Source organism: Pogonomyrmex barbatus, unplaced genomic scaffold (assembly GCF_055798465.1).
Source record: "Pogonomyrmex barbatus isolate J1 unplaced genomic scaffold, ASM5579846v1 scaffold3, whole genome shotgun sequence".
Taxonomy (NCBI): domain Eukaryota; kingdom Metazoa; phylum Arthropoda; class Insecta; order Hymenoptera; family Formicidae; genus Pogonomyrmex; species Pogonomyrmex barbatus.
In genome coordinates, this window is record NW_028297127.1 from 16,604,773 (window position 1) to 16,624,604 (window position 19,832).

The following is a 19,832-nucleotide window of genomic DNA, read 5'->3' on the forward strand; positions in this document are numbered from 1 at the left end:
AAGCAGTGGTATCGGACGGATCAAACGTAGCACAAACGTTTAATCGAAGAGTAAACGAGATTTTATTATGGAAGAATAACGACGGTGTTTTATCCTATCTCGCAAAATTAATTCAGAGGAATTTCAACAAATCGCGCTTTGAACAAAATAGAAAATAAAAATAGAAAACGATTAAAAAATAAAGTGCAACGCATTTAATAAGCACGGAGAAATTTACAGTTTCACTGCAATTTAAATAAGTGTAAATAAAATATTTCTAAAGAGTTATATGTTCGATATATGTCAAACCACTCACAATCCATGAGAATTTGAGTATTTTGCTGAATTATTTATGAATCTATCTTTACTTTGACTGTATTGTTTCGTCCGATATTTAACAATTTTATTGACAGCAGCTTTTACTTTTGGCATTTTCATCAATATATCAAGAAGAAATCTGAGAAGAGATCATAAAATTCGTTGCAGAGAGAAGATGTTAAAAAAGACAAAAAATTTATAGATTTTTAAATAAGATAATATATTTTTAGAAATTTTATTTTTTGTTGAAAGAGATATTATAAGAACATCTTCTTAGCATTTGAAAAATTAATTTCTTAAACAAAATTAGAACGATTCTGTTATATTTGTAGAAAAGTTCAATAAACTTTAATTTAAGCATGTACAAATAATTATAAAAAGATATTAAATATTGTATTAGTACGAACAATTAGAAAATATTCATTTTGAAAAATTTATTTAACCAAAAACTCAGATATATCGAGTCTCATATAATTTAATATAAAGTGAACTACCTCGATATTCGTGTGCTGTAACCGCCCAATAGTTAGACGATAAAATCTCTATGGACCTCCCAGAACTGTTTTTCTCTCGTCTACAACCGATGTGCGAAACTTTCTCGCACGATTCCCTACAAATCTGAGCACCCCCCCCCCTCATTAAATGAAATTGAACTTCTCTCGGCAAATACGATATTCGCAATTCGTTCTCCAAAAAGACACCGTTTTCGTACTGTGCTTCATATTTAACTGAATTTGTAGTTCGCTTTCAAAACGACGAAAATACTACAATTAATTCTAGTATTACGATAACAGTAAACTTTATTTTATATTTCAAATATTATAAGCATTTTCATCAATTTTAACTTTAATTTGAATATATTGCTTGCTGCGAGTCAGTCGTTTTGTCTTTTTTTTTTTTCTTCTTTTATTTGACCGTCGAGTGATTGAAGAACATGAAGTTTGTTAAACTGCCAGAAAACTGAGTAATTAAACGTATAATCGATTGGAATAGTTAGCGTCGTCGTTCAACGCCGCGGCTTAGCATCAAGCTTGCCATCAAGCTATCGCAATCAGACTATCCGGAAATTTTCCAGTCAGGCAACCTAGATCGACGTGAATAATGCATCGTAGAGGCTCGCTGTCAGTTCACTGTCAAACTTCGCACAATTCCAGCGTCTGGATCCACTGGAAGCAGCCGCGTTCGATATGTTTAATGTTGGATCAATGTTCTCGGAATCGCGCTGATGTAAAATTTATTTCGCGCACGGCGAATAGTTTGCCGCCGCACGCACCGCACGAAACCGCCGCGGTTCCGTTCGACCGAGCTTTATGGAAAAATGTTAGAAAGTAGGAGGGGGAGGGGGTGAGCCATGACTAGTAACGACGTTCCTCATAATACGGAGGAGAAGAGGAAGCATCTGACAACTTCGATATTGAAGTTAACGTTCATGACGCTCGTATCGGGCTCGTATGACGGAGATGTGTTTGGCAAACCCTCGTTTGCCAGGCATCAAAAGAAAGTATATATTGTGCGCGGGAAGTGTAGTGAGAGTTGAACGAGTAACACTGTACGCAGAGCAGGCATCGAAATAAAATTTGTAGCCCGAATTTCCTTGAAAAATACCGGAAAAAAGCGTCCGGTATCAAAGCATAATAATGAAAAATCAGGACGGAAAATCAGTCTTTGGCAACCATATATCACAATTCATGGAATTGGACACGAACCTGTTTTTAACAGTGTTTTTATACGGAAGCAAGCATGTTTTGATGAATGCAAATTTTTCGTGTTCGAGAATGAAATGGCATAAGAACAGTAACTGTTTTTTATCTGATATCAGCTTTTTACTATTATTCACATTTTTAAAAGGATTAAAAAAAATGACTGATCACTCTTTAATTAAATTTATGGAAAAAATAACGTACATGATACAATTAAAGTTTATAAAAATTTTAAATTAAAAATCTAACTTTAAAAAAATAACAGATAATTCTAAACGGATCGAAAAACAGTCCACAAGAAGAGGTTGACAAGTATCTTCGCAAGATAAGATCCCATCTCTCCGACTTGTTCGACCTGTTCGGGATCCAACGATATACGACGGAAACATCAACGATCTTCTATTTTAGAATTTTTAGAGCATTCTTTCGATTGTTTTTTTTAACGTGCACGAATTGCATTCATCTCGCTTTTCGACACAACGTTTCTTTTCCACGTGGCGTGGCGTGTAGAATAAAAAAAAAAAAAGAAAAAGGAAAAACGCGGTTTCCGCGGTAAATTATTTCACCGGCTGGCTAACACCGTGTCTTCGTCGCTCCTTGCTGGTCGATTTGCTCCTCCACTCGCATTTTTCAAACCTTCAACCTGTCAGTCGGCTATTTCCGCGCAAACATGTTGGCGCTAGGGGATCGAGGAATTTTTTTTCTTCATTCTTGCAAATATACGCTTCGTGACCAAGAGTAAAAGTGAAAAATTGCATTCAGATTCGTCAATACATATCAAAGTGCTCTGACATAAAACTTATAAAGTTTTCTGAAGATACTAAACATTTCCTGATTGCATAAGAATGACTCATTATGTTTGAATAAGGTTGATTAGATACTTTTTACTTTTTCCTATTTATGATTATCAAAAATAGCGCGAATGTTGCATTTTCTCGAAGGATATTTTCTCCGTCTTTAATTATCTCTATTCCATGTCTACAATTGATCGCGAATATAAAAGAAAAGTGTTCCGTTTAATCACGTCAGATCCCCGCAAATTGAATTACTCCGGGATTCGAAGGAAAAAGTAAAAGTCCGCAGGAGATAGGGGGATGCGTCTGTAAAGGATACATGTGGACGCTCAGAAATCCCTCGATGGGATCGATTTACTAATAATAGGATATAATGGAGCGTACTCTGCGGGCCTGCAGCCGCACAGAGCAAAGGGTCTGGATCGTATTTAAGGGTCGTAAATTTTTAATATCTATAAAGCGGTCAGTGACTACTCGTAAATTTTACGATATACGCTTTTTCGTGGGGATGTTACTTCTCGATAAAAAAAAAAAAAAAGAATCTCACTGTCCAATTAGGCAAATTCTAAAGCTATTTTCCCCTTTCTTCTTCCCTTGTTCAGTTTCACCATGGCGAGTGGAATGCCACCTTGTTTTTCACAAATTTATTGACGATTCTCTCGGTGTGAAGTCGACTTGTACGACTGCGTGGGCACGACGTTGCGTCCTTCGTTTACAACTTCTTGGGAGGCAGAATCGAGGGCGTGGTACGTGGAAAAAGACTCCTCGAGTAAACCTGTAGCGGGTAAAAGAGGATCTCGGAATTTATAACCCACTCGTTTGTCACTTTTCATCCCGAGTCTCGAGGAGTTCGTGAACCTCGACATCCGCGCTCGCCGAAGCATTCCTAATTCGCCGGACGAAATCGCAAGCTGGTCTAGATCAAATTTACCGTCGACATTTTCGCAATTATCTTTTGAAGAAAATAATCCTACTCCTTTTTTTCCCTAAAAAGAAAATAATTTATCGCATCGAGTATCCCTTGTAAATAAAACTTTCTCTTCGAAGAAGAAACGAAGATTTCGTCACTTCGAGATATTGGCGTCAACAGTACGATTCTACATCTGTGAATTCTAACGAGCGAATCGCGATGAGAATCACGGAACGGTTCGTCGGAGAGAAGAAACCGATTTAAATACCGAGAGGCGTTAAAGTCGCTTAAGTCGTCAGGTAGGCCCAACCGGAATCATCGGGGCCGGATCCAAGAGCATTTTGTTCAAACCCCCTTCATCAGATAAGCCGTGGCGATGAGCGCGGTATTGCTTTCAAATTGGTTTCCGATTCGAGAGTACGATAGCGACGACGACCCACGCCTCTCCCCGGAGTATCCTTGTCTATTCATCTACCTCAACCTCGTCTCGCGTTATTAGAACTCGCTGCAGTTGGTTTTTTTTCCCCGCCTCGATCTGATTTCTCTTTTCTTTCTTCCCCGCGGCGAACCCGTGGCGAACCCCGGCGATGATTTGGTGCCTTGGCGCGGGTCGATTACACGCAATTGACTTCCTTCGACCCGGTTAACCGTCCATGTAACGGATTTTGCGAATAGTGAGATATTCGCACGAACGGGTTCACCGGCCGACGATCTTGATCGGAGCGCGCTCGACATAGCACCGGGAAAGTCGCGCGATTCTTGACGAAGTGATCTCAATCTAATTGGGCCGGGGCGAGAGGCTACGGGAACGTTGAATGACGGGAAATTGAGACTAAGAGGTGATTCATTGAGGATATACAGGCTGCTCTGGGGGTCTCTCTCTTTCTTTCATCCACGGACCCTTTGACCAATTTGGAGTCGATTTTTCCTTATAAAAGATCTGATAGGACACCATTCCTTTTATATTCTTTTATATTCTTAACACTCAACATTAATTGTCTCTTTATAAAGCCAAGCCTAAAATTAATATTTAGTTGAAGTCTGCTTGGCAAGATAGATAACACTTTATGTATTTCCTGATTTTCGAATCCTTTATTAATAAAATATTCTTAGCTCTCACTACCAATTTGCCTCTCCTTTGTCATTATACTTCCATATCATTTCCATATATCAACTCATATTAGTGCAATATCCATATCAAGCACGTATTACTGTTCCGCCGCATTATTTCATACATTCCGTCGCATAGCGGCATTAAGTTATACTAATAGTTGAAATTGCATTCGAGGATATCGCCTCGACAGTATCGCACGTTTACGGAAGATCGGGACTGTGTGGATTGCGTTAACGCCTCCTTCGGGAACCGGCGAACACACGTGTACACGCGTCGAGCGATGTAGACATACGTGCTATACTATTTGTGAATGCATCATATACGAGATAGCCCACCTGTGAGCGTCATTGTGGATAATTCTCTCTGTATAAATCGGTGGTGAAGGCATCCCCACAATCGCATCGTAATCGAGAATAAATTACGGCTTTCCTGAAGCCTGAAAGTTCATAATAATTTCTCAGAATTTCAGCACTAACTCAATGCGATATAACGCAGCCAAATAAATTAATACAAATAGGGGCGGCTTTTTATTCTAAAATCTAATTTGCTTTTTCTTTACTTTATACGTCAGTCTAAATTTACGAATTAAAAATATTCACAAATTAAAATAGAAGTTTAAATTGTTTTATAATATTTCCTGTCGGCGAGTTGAAGCTTAAGATTTATTAATTTAGATCTACATTAATCGCAGGCACGATTCTGAAAAAGTTAGAACACTTTATTCTCGCTTGGATCGCTTGTTTCGACATGGCGTAATTACATCTGCACGCCTGTCGATACTGTGGGATACATTTATGAGATTAGGAGAACATTTTAATTGAGTATCGATCGTCGAAGGATTGAAAAATATGCGAGAATATGAACTCAATTAGACAAAATCTAAAACAAACATTAGTTTTATCAAATTGAATTATGCATGAGTGATTCGTTTTTCTGCACATCTTTTTATAATCATATTGACGTAAATACTAATTTTTTAATATAATTTTGTATTTTCTTATTTAGAGGAAAAATCGAATTTATTGTAAATATCTATTTTCTTGTTAAGTAATGTTTGAAACAATAATTAATGGTTATTTTGCACGTTTGTCGATAACTAATCGATAAAAGATTTCTAACATTTTAGCATTTTAAAAATAAAAACACGCATATACAGAATTGTCAGTGGGATTATTTCAGCATTCCATTTCTGCTCTACATACACATACAAACACTAATATTATTTTCAAAGCTGGATTCCAGAAGTTCAATGTTTTGTTTGGTATAATCGTGGTTAAAATTAAAAAAAAATCTGGAAAAAATGTGGCCCACGCGCAGCAATAATCACTTCACCATAAAAAATCTTCTGTAGAGAATCTCACAACTGTAGCAACTGTTCTGCACTTTCTTTTTTTATTTTTCTTCGCAAAGTTCTCGATAAGAGCAGCCGGGCGTTATATAGCCTCGTCGAAAGTCTTAACGATCTCGAAGATTCTGGAATCTACCTTTCACAAAACCCTCGTAGGTGGTGCATGTATAAAGCCTCTTAAAAGCTGAAAGTTTTCTATCTCCCATTCCCGCAGCATGTTACTCGATAAAACGTCGTTCTCTTCAAAATATCTGAAGCTAGCTCTGTTAATTAATTATATCCATTTTTTTGGCTGCTTGAATATATAAATAGCTTGTAATTTCTTGATAGATTCATTTTTGAAGTACATTTTTAGTTTGCAAAAATCTTGCCGGAGCTTGTCGGTGGCTAAGCTCGTAACCTTTGAATCTTTTAAATCATTAATTATATTTCAAATTAAGTAACCATCAAAGCGTAAAAAGTATTTATAGTAAATCAATTTGTATATTTATAGACATATATTTATAGATTTATATGCTTAAATTGCTAAAATTAATATAATGTTTACAGTGTGCACTTTATACTGACAATATTTATATTAATGGTTCAGATAACCTATGTCAGTTTTTTTAAAGATTAATAGTTATATACGAACGAAGGCATAAACGGTTAATTATACAAGAACATACCGTAGCATTAATCAAATTTAATCGATTTTCGATAAAGTAATTATTCTACAAGATACACGAAAATTTAATAACAAAAACATTGTAACTCGTTTCTAACAGTTTGAAAATGTTTTGTATTAAAGTTTCAGTATATTAAATGTTCTCGCAACTATATTATTTATTTCTAGTTTTATTTTTAGTTGTTAACCGATTGATTCGATAGCTTCATTTTGTCTCTACACGGTTTCATCGTGTTGAAAAATCGATTTATTGATTTATAGTACACACCGTCCCAAAACGCGCTGACGCAGCTGGCCACAAAACTTCGAAATAGACAAATCGACATTACGCTGTGGACAAAAAAAATTATGATACATTCGATAATTTCGTTCATACAATATTTTTTTATATCAAATTTCATATAATTTCTATTAAGTAATCATGTTTACTTTAGCCAAAAAAATTATCATTATATGTTTTTTTCCTTTTCAAAATTACTTGTTACGAGCGTATGTTTTCATTATTTAAAATTTTAATAAAATTTAATGGTAGATATGTGTTTTTAATGTTTAAACATTTTTCCATTTCATATATTCATTTCACTATTAATATTATAAAAAATATATATACGTGTGTGTGTGTGTGTGTGTGTGTGTGTGTGTGTGTGTGTGTGTGTGTGTGTGTGTGTGTGTGTGTGTGTGTGTGTGTGTGTGTGTGTGTGTGTGTGTGTGTGTGTGTGTGTGTGTGTGTGTGTGTGTGTGTGTGTGTGTGTGTGTGTGTGTGTGTGTGTGTGTGTGTGTGTGTGTGTGTGTGTGTGTGTGTGTGTGTGTGTGTGTGTGTGTGTGTGTGTGTGTGTGTGTGTGTGTGTGTGTGTGTGTGTGTGTGTGTGTGTGTGTGTGTGTGTGTGTGTGTGTGTGTGTGTGTGTGTGTGTGTGTGTGTGTGTGTGTGCCAAATATAAGAGCTTCACAAGATAGAAAAGTCATTAAATTGAATATTTTAATTTAGATGATATTTCGTGTAACGTCAAATGCAGGAATGGTTTGCAACTTTCTTGTTGAAACACACAAAGCACATATATAAGAACATAAAGTACGCAAAAATAGTAATATTGTGTAACCGGTGCGATGAAAACAAATTTTTGCATTTTTGAGTAATTTTTTAGCTTTTAATTGAATCGCACAGTTCAATATATATCCAATAACTGCTCACGTTTATTTAATTAATCCATAATTCTATTTACTATGATATTGTCATTGCTAAATATGCAAGATATCACATATGTACCGCGTTTTCCTTGCAAATACGTACAAATTTCTGAATTAAAATACACCACACATTGATCAACACCAAAAATTAAAGCGCAACGATTCTGTATAAATATCGTCATTTTATTATTTTGCCTTAAAATATGCAACAATATTTTTATAAACGTTGCATTGTTATTCTACATTCGTTGTATCTTCAGCATTATATGAAGCTCCCGGTTTTCTACTTTGTCCTGTCCGCTGGAAATAGCGTTGCAATAACAAAAATTAAATGGATAATCCTACTGATATAATTTTTGTCTCGAAATATCGATTATAAATATTATAATCACTTATCTCGACCGATGGAATATAATGTAAGTTAGAAAACGGGTCACACGTCGATCAATATTAAACTTTCAATTGGCCGTTTTTATATGAGAGCCGAAACTTTAACCATTCACTCGCAGCTATTCGGTAGTATTTCTACTAATGCCATATGATCAACGCGACGTCAATATTCCATACATTTATCGCATTTGTCGAATTTACAAGGGTTACGTGCGCGTATATACAATTCCACTTTATCTCGCTCGCCAAAAATAATGGCGTCGATAAAAAAGTTACGTGCCGCAACAGAAGAGTAACGGTGACGCGAATAATTCCACGAGCTTTGGAACGAGCGACACCGTTATGTCATTTATCCGAATGACGAACATTGTGCATATACGAAATGCATAATGCAAATCTCGACCGATGACACTTCATGAGCTTATCAAAGAGGTCAATCTTTCTTCTACGCATCGTATAAACCTCAACGTTGACTGCTAATCGGCAACTTTCTGTTTAATACATTAGGATTAGTCGTCGACAGCAGTCGATTTTACATAATGATATCTTCTTTGATGCATCGTTGTGAGGCTTATAAGTCTCCAATCATCGTACTCGAAAAATACTTCGGTCGTTTGAAAGTCTCCGCAGCTCGAAGAATTTGATACATTAATCCGAACGAGAAATCATCCGACGACAGGATTAATCTTACATTGATCCACGACCGGAAATCACGGTGGAAGAGCGTGCAAATGCCGATTGATCCGTAATAACGAGTACATGTTCGGCTCTACATAAATTCCGCAATAAGTGAGTCTCCGATCCATCAATATTTTAGTCTTGTTTTGCCTGCGCCTTCGGAGAATTAAAAGAAATTTTGCATTGATTGAATACGGTCGTCATTACAAAGCTATCTTTGAGAAAGAAATATAAGATATATTTATATCTATGCCCATAAATTTCGGACGTTTAATTTTTACAAGTAATATTCATTTCTTGTTTGAGAAAAAAGAAAAGTAACTACGCGCATTGAATACACACAGAGTTTTGTTGAAAAATCTAAAAATTTGGCTAAATACAAGTCTAAAAATAATTTTGTTGAGAGAATCAAAATTATTACACAGAATTGCTTATGCATGATGGTAATATTGTAAAGTTTTATGATATTCTAGCAATTAATTTTAACGTGCTACACAATAATTTTAATAGTCCGATAAAACTATTTTCAGATCTGTGTCCAATTTTTAAATTATTCAAATAGATCAGAATTGTTCTTTCTGTATGCTACACATTATTGTCCGTAATTTGTTGAGCGCTCAGGTGAGTGAGTAAGATGTTTTTTTTTTGCAGTACATATAACAGTGTCGCGTTGATGGGGATGATTTAACGTTTGCAAATGCAGAGATATATCCCGTACTCTCGAAAGCGCATTACGTATTTATGTTTCGGGAAAGCGAGTATTCGCGCGCGCAAAATATTAACGCGCGGAAATCGGGTCACGCGGATGATAGCACATATCGACGTCTCGTTATATAACTCATTTATAATAATTTCGCATGATATTATGTTTATACGTCGCATTACTCTGTGTGAATTAGTAATTAGCGGTAACCAGTTCGGTGCCGCCACCGGGAGCTGATTAAACATTATTCCGTTTTACGATTATCATTAGCAGAGATTGAATAAAAATTGTATTTATCTGACGAAACGGATATGATTTAAAAGGAAACATAAATTAAAATTCTTACGTAACGCACGCTACTGAGGACTTACAGGAACAATCAAATCTAAACTTCGTAGAAGGTTAAATTCTGCTAGCTCATCTTTGACCTGAATTAAGAATTACACTTTTCTCATCGTAGTCGTGAAGAAAAAATATTTAGCAAAAAATTTTTGGATACCGTTTAGTCATAACTAATATAGAATGAAGAAGAAAGAGAAAGAACAATAAATACACTTCATGGATTTACTCGTCGTCATGTATCTTATCAGAAATACTACTTGAAACCGTGCCAGCTATAATGAGATTTGCTGCAGTCGAGGTTTTGCCTTGATTTCCCGCTTTCTCATCCAGTGTCGGTTTTTTATAAGCAACTCGTTGGAGTAAATAAATCCGATTTCATTAACAATCTAATCAGAAATAAAATTTTTTCTAAGAAAATATATATACAAATATATATCTGGTAAAAAATTTAATATTTGCAGCAAGACAGATCTGAGCATAATATTGTATCAAGAGAAGTTAATATGTCTTAACAAGTGCTACGTATGTGTATAGTAAAAATAGGAATTAAAATAATAGTTCGAGAATAGGAAACAAAGAATAGTCGAGCAACATTGTTACGCTTATAAATAAAATCACTATCTTATGAGATTGCATTTATTTCTAAGAGAGAAAATAATTAAATTTGGCTTTATACGAATACAAAAAAATACTTTACGCAAAAAAATAATGCAAAAAAATCTGAAAAAAGATACTTTTTACGTCTGTGTGAAGCAAACGCGATGACTTCTATTTTCAACTTATGACTGAAACAGCAAGTTAAATATATATATGCTACTTTTTATATGCAATAATTTAATAAAATAGATAATTTAATAAAATAGAATAAGTTGTACGGCATTCGAAAATAGAGCAATCGCGAGAAAGCTTCCAAAAATAGTAGAAAATGACAGATTATATCAGCATGGAAGAGACAGAAAGCAAGATTACATCACATCTTATACGATTTGCAGTAATCGTATTTCCGTAATCGTTTGCATTCACGTGGAAGATCTCGGCGAAAATCTCCGAAGAGCAGTCGAAGGCTGCCGTAAATTAACCCATACATGCATTTGGGAAATCGTTCACGTAGGACAACCGTTTCCCCATCCTGCACATTTCCGGTCTGGATAGAATCGACAGAAACGACAGCAACGACGAGGACGATAGCGAGAGGCGCCTGGAATCCCGAAAGCTCCCGAATCGTTTCGTTCACCAAGATGCGCCATCTGGTCCAAGTAAGTAGAGCAAGTATGCCGACGGGAAAGACAGCAATTCCGGAAAATTGGGCTGAATATAATTTTTAAGAAATCGAGGTGAAATACGGATTCCTTTCGCGTATTTGCTCGCGCGTCGTTGCTTGATACTCGCCGTCAAGCGAATTTCGGTCCCATACAGGTCGTTTCGAAATCGTCAAACGTATCTTTTCAATCACAAAAGTCAGAAAACGAACTGGGAAAAATGTTGAGCATCGCAATCAGAAGGAACATCTAAAATAGAAAATAAAAAAATGAGCTAATTCACTATAAATAAATCATAAATCTTTTTTCTAACCAGATTCATCTATTTTTACTTCCATCAAAATTTATAATTTAAATCTCAATTATGCAGAAATTTATTTATGTATTTATAATATATTTATAATTTAAGATTATTATATATAAGAATATTTCCCCTATGTTAAAAATGAAAAATTCTGAAATAAGCAATATCTGCTAAAAATTCTGACTAACAAAAAATTCAGCTTTAAATTTATAGCGAAATCTGTATTCAGAAAATATTCATCGGTTTTGGAGCATCCTGTACACATGTGTGTGTACGTGTTTGTGTGTGTGAGTGTTTGTGTGTGTGTGTGTGTGTGTGTGTGTGTGTGTGTGTGTGTGTGTGTGTGTGTGTGTGTGTGTGTGTGTCGAGACGCATTACGCGTGCAAGTGGAATGGGAGGACGGGAAAAGGAGGAAGTTTCGAGCAATCGCGATAGCAAATTCACGAAGGATATAATACGAACCAATTCGCCCAATCAGGCAAATGCTGCGCGACGCGAGTTTTCCAAGCTATATTGACGTATCCACGGATTCGCCATATTTATATGGATATGCGCAAGGTAGGTTTGGTGGCTGAAATGATGGTTGAACGATAAGTCAAAATGATCGTTCGCAACTCCCATAATCGTACCGCCCTTTCGTAAATGCACATTACGACGCGTCGTAATTGTCACTTTATGACTTTCGATAATGATAGCAATGCGAACACAATTATCCTGAAGTGAAGATGTTGTCGATCGTAAACGCACTGAACACCTTGCTAATGACTTGCAAGCTAACGGCAAATCTGAGCGATGGAAGCAAATATATCTTACCCTGTATAAAGGATGTTCACGATAGAATTTATGTATAACAGTTTTACATACGTAACGACTCACGTGGAACGTAGAACAAAATGAGATAATCATTGAAAAATTCACAATTTGTTCAGTACACATTGCAAGATTGTAATTATCTGGACTGTCGTTAAAATCACGATTCCCTGGCCGCAATATTTCTACTAAATGAAAACAAACGTCAGTGCTTTTAATCAGCGGAAACTGTCCTGCATTAATCGGAAAGTTATATCTACCTATCTACGGAGGAGTCGACTGCAGATTCGCATTCAGCGAGCATATCCTATCGCAATAATCATGACGCCCGGTCTATATGCATAATCTCGCATTGATAACTGCGCCGGTGTGTACTCTCAGACAGACGGCTGTGTGTACACACATGTGCACATATGCACAACCGAAGCGGATAACCGTGGGAGCACGTGCATCGTACGAGGAATAATAGGAAGGCAGTACTCTTCTCGTGCCACAAAAGTCGGTAGCTACTCGACTCGTCTCGGCCGTAGACGTTCTATATTTTTATCGATTTCGTGTAAATCCGCCGAGACAATGTCCGACCACTCGTAAAAATCGTGGGTGCTACTACCATTACTAGCCTGCTCGCTCACAACGACAAAATGTTGTAACACATCGAGATCTTGTCGTAAAAACGCATCATTCAAAAAGTTTATCTTGTAGCGTTTAGATTGTAACGCGTTTCAAATTTTAACGCTTTTTCTAAAACGATAAAAATCGAGATGCCTTAAAAGAGATTGTGATACAATTACAGTGTAAAAATCTAATCAATATAATTTTGATTGGATATTTATGACGCACAAGTATTATTTGTAGGGAAACAATTTTTTGTAGGCATAATAATAATAATATGGACGACGTATTCATCTAGAATGTACACAGAGTAAATAAATAATTACTTAATCTAAAAGTAGTACTCATTTCAAGTAGTACTCATATTTCTCCCTTACAACGTGAAACAATTTTGAAAATTTTATTCAATGTTTTTTTTTTTGTAGTTATACACAATCTCGTAGTGTCTTCAAGAATCTTCAGTTACCGTGGAAACCTTTGAACGACTCCATCACCGTTGAATGAAGTCGGAATGGTAAGCGGTGAAGAGGAAAAGACATCAGGGAAATCTGGTGAGATGAGCTGGCCTTTTCCAAGAAAGCCTCGGCGAGGGTGTATATGCAAAGACGATAGTAAATTCGTTTCTTCCTTCACGCTCCGGTAAAACTAGCGCACGTTAAAATCGAGTTTGGCAAAGTTTTGGCAAAAGTGAATTTTGTCAGTTTTTTTGTTTCTTTAGGTGAGAAATTGCGATCTGTTCGAAACGAAATATTGATTAAAAGTGATTTATAGTCGTATAACTTTCAAAAGATCATTATAATTGTTCAAAAATCGAATATAATCTAATTTACTAAATAACAAAAAGAAATATATATTAATTAAAAAACAGATAATAATTTATTCATATTATTATGCCTACACAAAAAATATTAGACAATAATTCTATCTGTTTTTATTGTCCTTATTTGTGTAAATTTCAATAAAATGAATCGTTAATTATTTAACTGTGTACAGTTCAGTTTTAAATATAAAACGCTTAAAACAACATGGAATTGTCGCAAAATATATGTTAAATTTGCTCATATCTCCCGGATGTTGAAGCACATATTAAGGACCTTATTTGAGGAACGCACGTACAGGCGTATTGTTGCACCTGCATATACAGAATATCGCGAGCTCCTCGAATTTCTTTTACATGGAGGGGAATTGTCTAGTTTCCAGGGGTCCATTCACCGACGGTTTGTCGCGCTTGACCCCTTCTGCAATTCAATTACACGCGGCTCCGGTTTCGGGCCACGATTAACATCCTTTTCAAAGCATATAAAAGGAGCACGTTTCGAGAACGGCGAGCAGATGTTGCATGCAGAAATGGTGGACACGTAAGAACGTATATAGTGAGTACGAGTATCGCTAAACAATAAATATTCTGTAGAATTAATAGAGTAATTCGGATCTTTAGATAAATAAATATAATATAATAAAATATAAAATATAATATAATAAATTTTTGTTAGTAGAACTAATAAATTCTAGTAATAATAATTTTTTAACAATTTATTACATTATTATTAAATATATGTAAGTATTGGAGGTATAAAATTAAACAATATTATAATAATCCTCGTAAACTCATTATCACTGCCATATAAAAAATTATATTATTCTATATCTACTTTATTATTCTAATCTTATTATTCTAATTTTACTATCGTAATATCGTCGAAGATATACTTATAGATAAAATCGATCGACTTGTCGGATGATTAAAATTTTTATTTCGTATTTTATATAATAAAAAAAAATAAAAAAAAAAGAAAACAAATCGAAAACATCGAATGAAAAAAATATCAAATGATAAATGACAACTTTTGATTATATTAAAAATTCTCAACTTTGCTAATAATATACATCAGCTCTGACATATATATTTGATGATTTAACAGTTTCATATTTTTAAATGTGTATAATAAATAAATTTTTAATCTATATTGTCTATGCTGTATTCTTTGGCATGCAGAATTTCATGTGCCGCATAAAGCAATAAAAAAATTAAGATTTTAATATATTATTGCGCAGCAACGAATTTAAATTTGAAACAGCGGGGAATCGATCTGTGTCGATTTGTTAAATGACTATTAACTGTAAATTGAATGTCTGAACTGCTGGAATTAATTAATTTCACATTTACTCAGCAGTTTTGTAACACAATGAGACTTTTGTTACAAATGTGTTCATTTCTATTTCTATCTCAAGTTCATTCTCATCGATCAAATTCTCTCTTCTGAATTTTTTTTCGACACGTGCGTTCATATGATTTCAGAATCTCGAGTCGATCGGAGCGTTAGTTGGTCCAACAAAACGTTGAAAGAGTAACATAAACGAAGGGTCGGCAATCTCTATTCGATCAGATCGGTCTCTTTCTCTCCCTGTCTTCCTCTCTCTAACCTTGCCTCTCCCCCCTCCTCCTCTCTTTCTCTCTCTCTCTCTCTCTCTCTCTCTCTCTCTCTCTCTCTCTCTCTCTCTCTCTCTGTCTCTCCTTTTCTCTGTCTCTCTTATACGATCTTCCTGTTTGAAACGGATTGAATTGGTTCTAAGCAAAAGTGGCGAGCTAGCAGAGAACGTCCCACGTAGTCAAGCTAAGCACTACTCATGATTAGCTAGATAGGTATCTTGATTTATCCATGCTCGTCTGCCCCTATGAGCTAACTACAAGCTGTTGTGATAATATGCATCACGAATCACGGATAAGGCCGTTATCGTGAAATATAGACATATGATAGACTGCATTCATTGTATCATTCAGAAAAACATTATGTGATATATGGAAAATCGCATTATTAGTATCGAAAAATTCCAATATAATTTGTAAAATTTTTGAATGTCTACTTTAAGAATAAAACTAATAAAAAAATCAACAGTTTCATTTTGTCATTAAATAAATAGATACAATACATCAATATCTTTTTATAATTTTTGTAATAGGTACGTTATTTTATGTTATAGGTTACAAATTAAATAGATACAATATATCAATATCTCTTTACAGTTTTTGTAATAAATATAAATGTTATGTTTATAACAATAAAGAAATAAATAATTCTATTGCTTAATTTTGTACTATATCCATGAAAAATAAATGAAATATTCCAAGAAAAATAGAAAACTAATAAGTACATAAAATAGAAAAAGAAGTATTGGAAAAAATAAAACTGCTGAATAGGCAGATAAAAGGAGAGAATAAGCTTCGCAAATGTTCAAAATTACGTCGGACCAAGAGAAAAAGACTTTTGGAAATGAGGACATTTAAATGCCATTCCCGAAAACGAGCTATTTCGTTATCTTTAGAAGTTTGCCTCACAGTCGTCCATCCATAATATAAGAGCATGCATATCAATATTAATTATTTATTTTATAAATATCCTTTCCATGATCTTCCATTGCAAACAATAGATAATTTAATGGTGATTAAAAAAGAGTTATTTCAGAAAAATTTTGAACAACTTCAAAAAAAAAATTCAACATTTTTTTTTACGAATATGAACACCAAAAATAGTGAAAGCATGCTTCACGACCAGTGTCGCGTGGGTTGATGATGTTGAATATTATATCTTTGGGGCTTATGGTGTGTAGGATGTCTATGTCTCTGTACTCGAATTAAATACTGCTGCTCGAATGAATATTCTGACTTGGTACATGGTAGCTTATGGTAGCAAATAAAATTCCACGAGTTGGAATTTCTCGCCGTCGCTCTCGTTCGCAACGGAATGGAATGTTTAAAGGGGCAAGTTAACGAGTTCAAAGGGTGTAGGGACTTGCGATTAGGATTTCCGCTCTCATTTGCCGGATGTAAATGTAAATGCAAACAACCACGCTTAATACAGCAAGAAGAAATATTTGTTAGAGTTGGAAAAAATATTCTATGTAAAATTTATTTAATTTCTATCTAGAAAATCATAATAAAAATAATTATATTTTATTAACTAATTTTTACTACTGCTATGTTTGAATTTTTTTAAAAGAATTAATAAATATATATTTAAAAATATAAATATAGGTATTATTTATTATTTTTGAAGATCTATGTTTTAGAACGAATACTCTAAAATATTCTTATTAATTTTTTAAATAAACTTTATAATATAAAAAATTAGAGAAAAAAAGTAAGGTAATCTTTGCAACTTATACATGCATATGTTGTAATATATTTTATCAATTTGTAAAAAGATAAGATTTTGTTAATTCCGCCATTTGACTTTTTCCAAGCACGTGCGGTCCAAGGAATTTAGACGTTCCTATGCAGAGTGGCGTGCATGCGCATTTTCTTTCGTCTTTTCATTCTCCTCTATCCACCTCTTCGTTTTTCCTTCCTGTTCGATATCCCAAGAACGGTAGCACGAGCGGCTAGATTGAAATCGTGGACGAACCATTCACATACGATGGCAAGTGGGTGTGTGCGTCAGTTCGATCAGCACGAACGACGGCATGGATGAGGACGGCGCCTGATTAGATTAAGCCCTATGTACGCGGTGCCAAGTAGTTAGGTGAATAAATTAGGAAGGAATTCGATGTACACGTATTCTCTATCGATAATGCTGATAATTGAACTGATCTGATTATTGGATTGGATCATCGTATAAATATCCGCTAAAGACGATATAAATGCGATTCACGCAATGGGGAAACAGATAGATCTTGGCATAATTAATATTAATTTTTTAAATATGTGTAATTTCATAAATTCAATAATTTTTTTTCATTTTTTTTTAATTTGTCTATAAAAATAATTTAATAAGCTATTTTAATATATTATTTATCAATATAGATTTACTAAAACATTGCATTTTTTTCTCTTATTCATTTTAGATATTTTATATATTAGATCTTTTTTTCTTCTTAAAAAAAAAATGATTACTGTATAAAATATCCTGTTATGAGTTGAAATTTTTATTCCATTTTTTATGTTTAGCAAAATTATCAAACGTATAATCAACTCTTTCCCAAGACTTCATTTGTATATTCCATAGTATAATTTTAATTGCTATGCGTAATGCAAAATCTAGCATTTTAATTAAGTTAAAGTTGTTTTTGCAAATTTTATGTGGAAGCTAAAAATACTGTTAAACTCGAATTGCATTTACTACAGTCATAATCGCATTTCGTGAAAACAACAACGTTGTTCTATTTTGAAGAACCAATGAGTCGCAATTCGGAAGTCCAATTTCGTTACAAAGTCCGAATTTTGTCGACACGTAAATCTGAAAGACTGGACTCGCTATCGAGTCGCCAAAGGCCTTTTTACGCGAATCAACTGGCGCCAGCATGGCTGCTTAGATAAGTAGAGAAATCTCCAAGAAGAGAAACGAGCGAATTTGCATCTGACCTTCTCCTTCCTTGAAAATGCATGTTAAGGATACTGTAGAATAAAGGAACAGTACAAGGAGAAGAATTGAGAAGAAGAATCGAGTGGAAATAAAAAGAATTACTAATGCGCTTTAAAATAAAATCACAATCTTCAATCTTATTTGAAATTAGTGAAATATAGACCAAATTTGACGTAATGATGCGATGATTTCTTGATTATGCCTATTATTCAATTCTATTACTCATTATGTGTCATCATAATTTTAACAATGACATGTTTTTTTTTTATTTCCAATAAAACTTAAACTATAAAAAATCCTTTTATCATTGTACCAGGTAATTAAAAATAGTTATTTAAATATATGTTATATTTCCTAGTTAAAAGTACAGAATAAATTGTAAGAAAATTATTAATAAATTTCTAAAAAAATAAATTATTTAATTTATTATTAAAATATATATACATTTATTAATATTTAAAATATTTAATTAAAATTGTGATTATATAAATCCTAAAGTGATTTAATTTATCTCTTTTTGGATTATCATAATCAAAAGATATGGCACTAGTTACACTTAATAACATAGATTGAAGTGCAAACAAAAATTTTCATATTAATTTTTTCTTTATTCTTATAATTTCTAAATGTGAATTAGAGATAATTAATTGTAATTAAATCTGATTCAAAGGTAGTAATAATATAAATATGTTATAACAAGATTATTGATCGCAGAGCATAGAACGGAAACGTCTATAAATAACACAAAATGAAGAATTTAATATTCTCCGCCAAAAGCAGATCAAATAAAACTTATTATAATTAATTTGTAAAGAACTCGAGAGCTCGTCATAAAAATAACAACAAATAATCTGTGCCAATGTTAAAATAATTATAAATGTCAAGAAATAAAATAACTAAAAATTAAAAAACACATCACGTTACAGCACATCACGTTACAATTGATGGCGCAATAACTTGTATTATCAATTATTAGAGAGGAATTACTAAGTCGCGAGGGAGATCGATTCAATCTACGAGTTCCCGGCTGAGTTTTATTTCACCAAATCCCAATAATTTTATAAAAGACACGCCATTTTTCTATCCTAGCCAAGGAGCGGGCGTACCAGACATGAATAAATGTAAGAACTGTACAAATCTTTTCGTGCCACGGCAAATCTTCGCGGCGGGCCGCATGCGCGCTTCCGCGAACCTTGCAATAACACTAAAAGTTCTCGCGTTTATGTTAGCATTAACTTTGAGTAATTTGAGAAGTTCTTATCTCGCAGTACGAGCCCCCGCACACGCTGTATCGCGCCGTACATGGTGCGTAACCAGACGATGGCGCGCAAGAAAGCCGGCTTGCACTGTTCTGCAAA

General features: G+C 34.3%; 1 protein-coding gene and 1 long non-coding RNA gene across 4 annotated transcripts in view; one reads left to right on the plus strand and one right to left on the minus strand.

Annotated features, from left to right (window-relative positions):
* The window catches only part of nolo (ADAMTS-like no long nerve cord), a 180,044-nt gene that overhangs the window by 88,306 nt on the left and 71,906 nt on the right, over nt 1-19,832 (minus strand). The gene's annotated exons all lie outside the window — the stretch shown is intronic.
* Nucleotides 7,617-16,203, plus strand: LOC105429537 (uncharacterized). Its single transcript, XR_968104.3, has 4 exons — nt 7,617-9,195; nt 11,122-11,385; nt 13,540-14,487; nt 15,414-16,203. It is a non-coding gene; the product is annotated as an uncharacterized LOC105429537 (long non-coding RNA).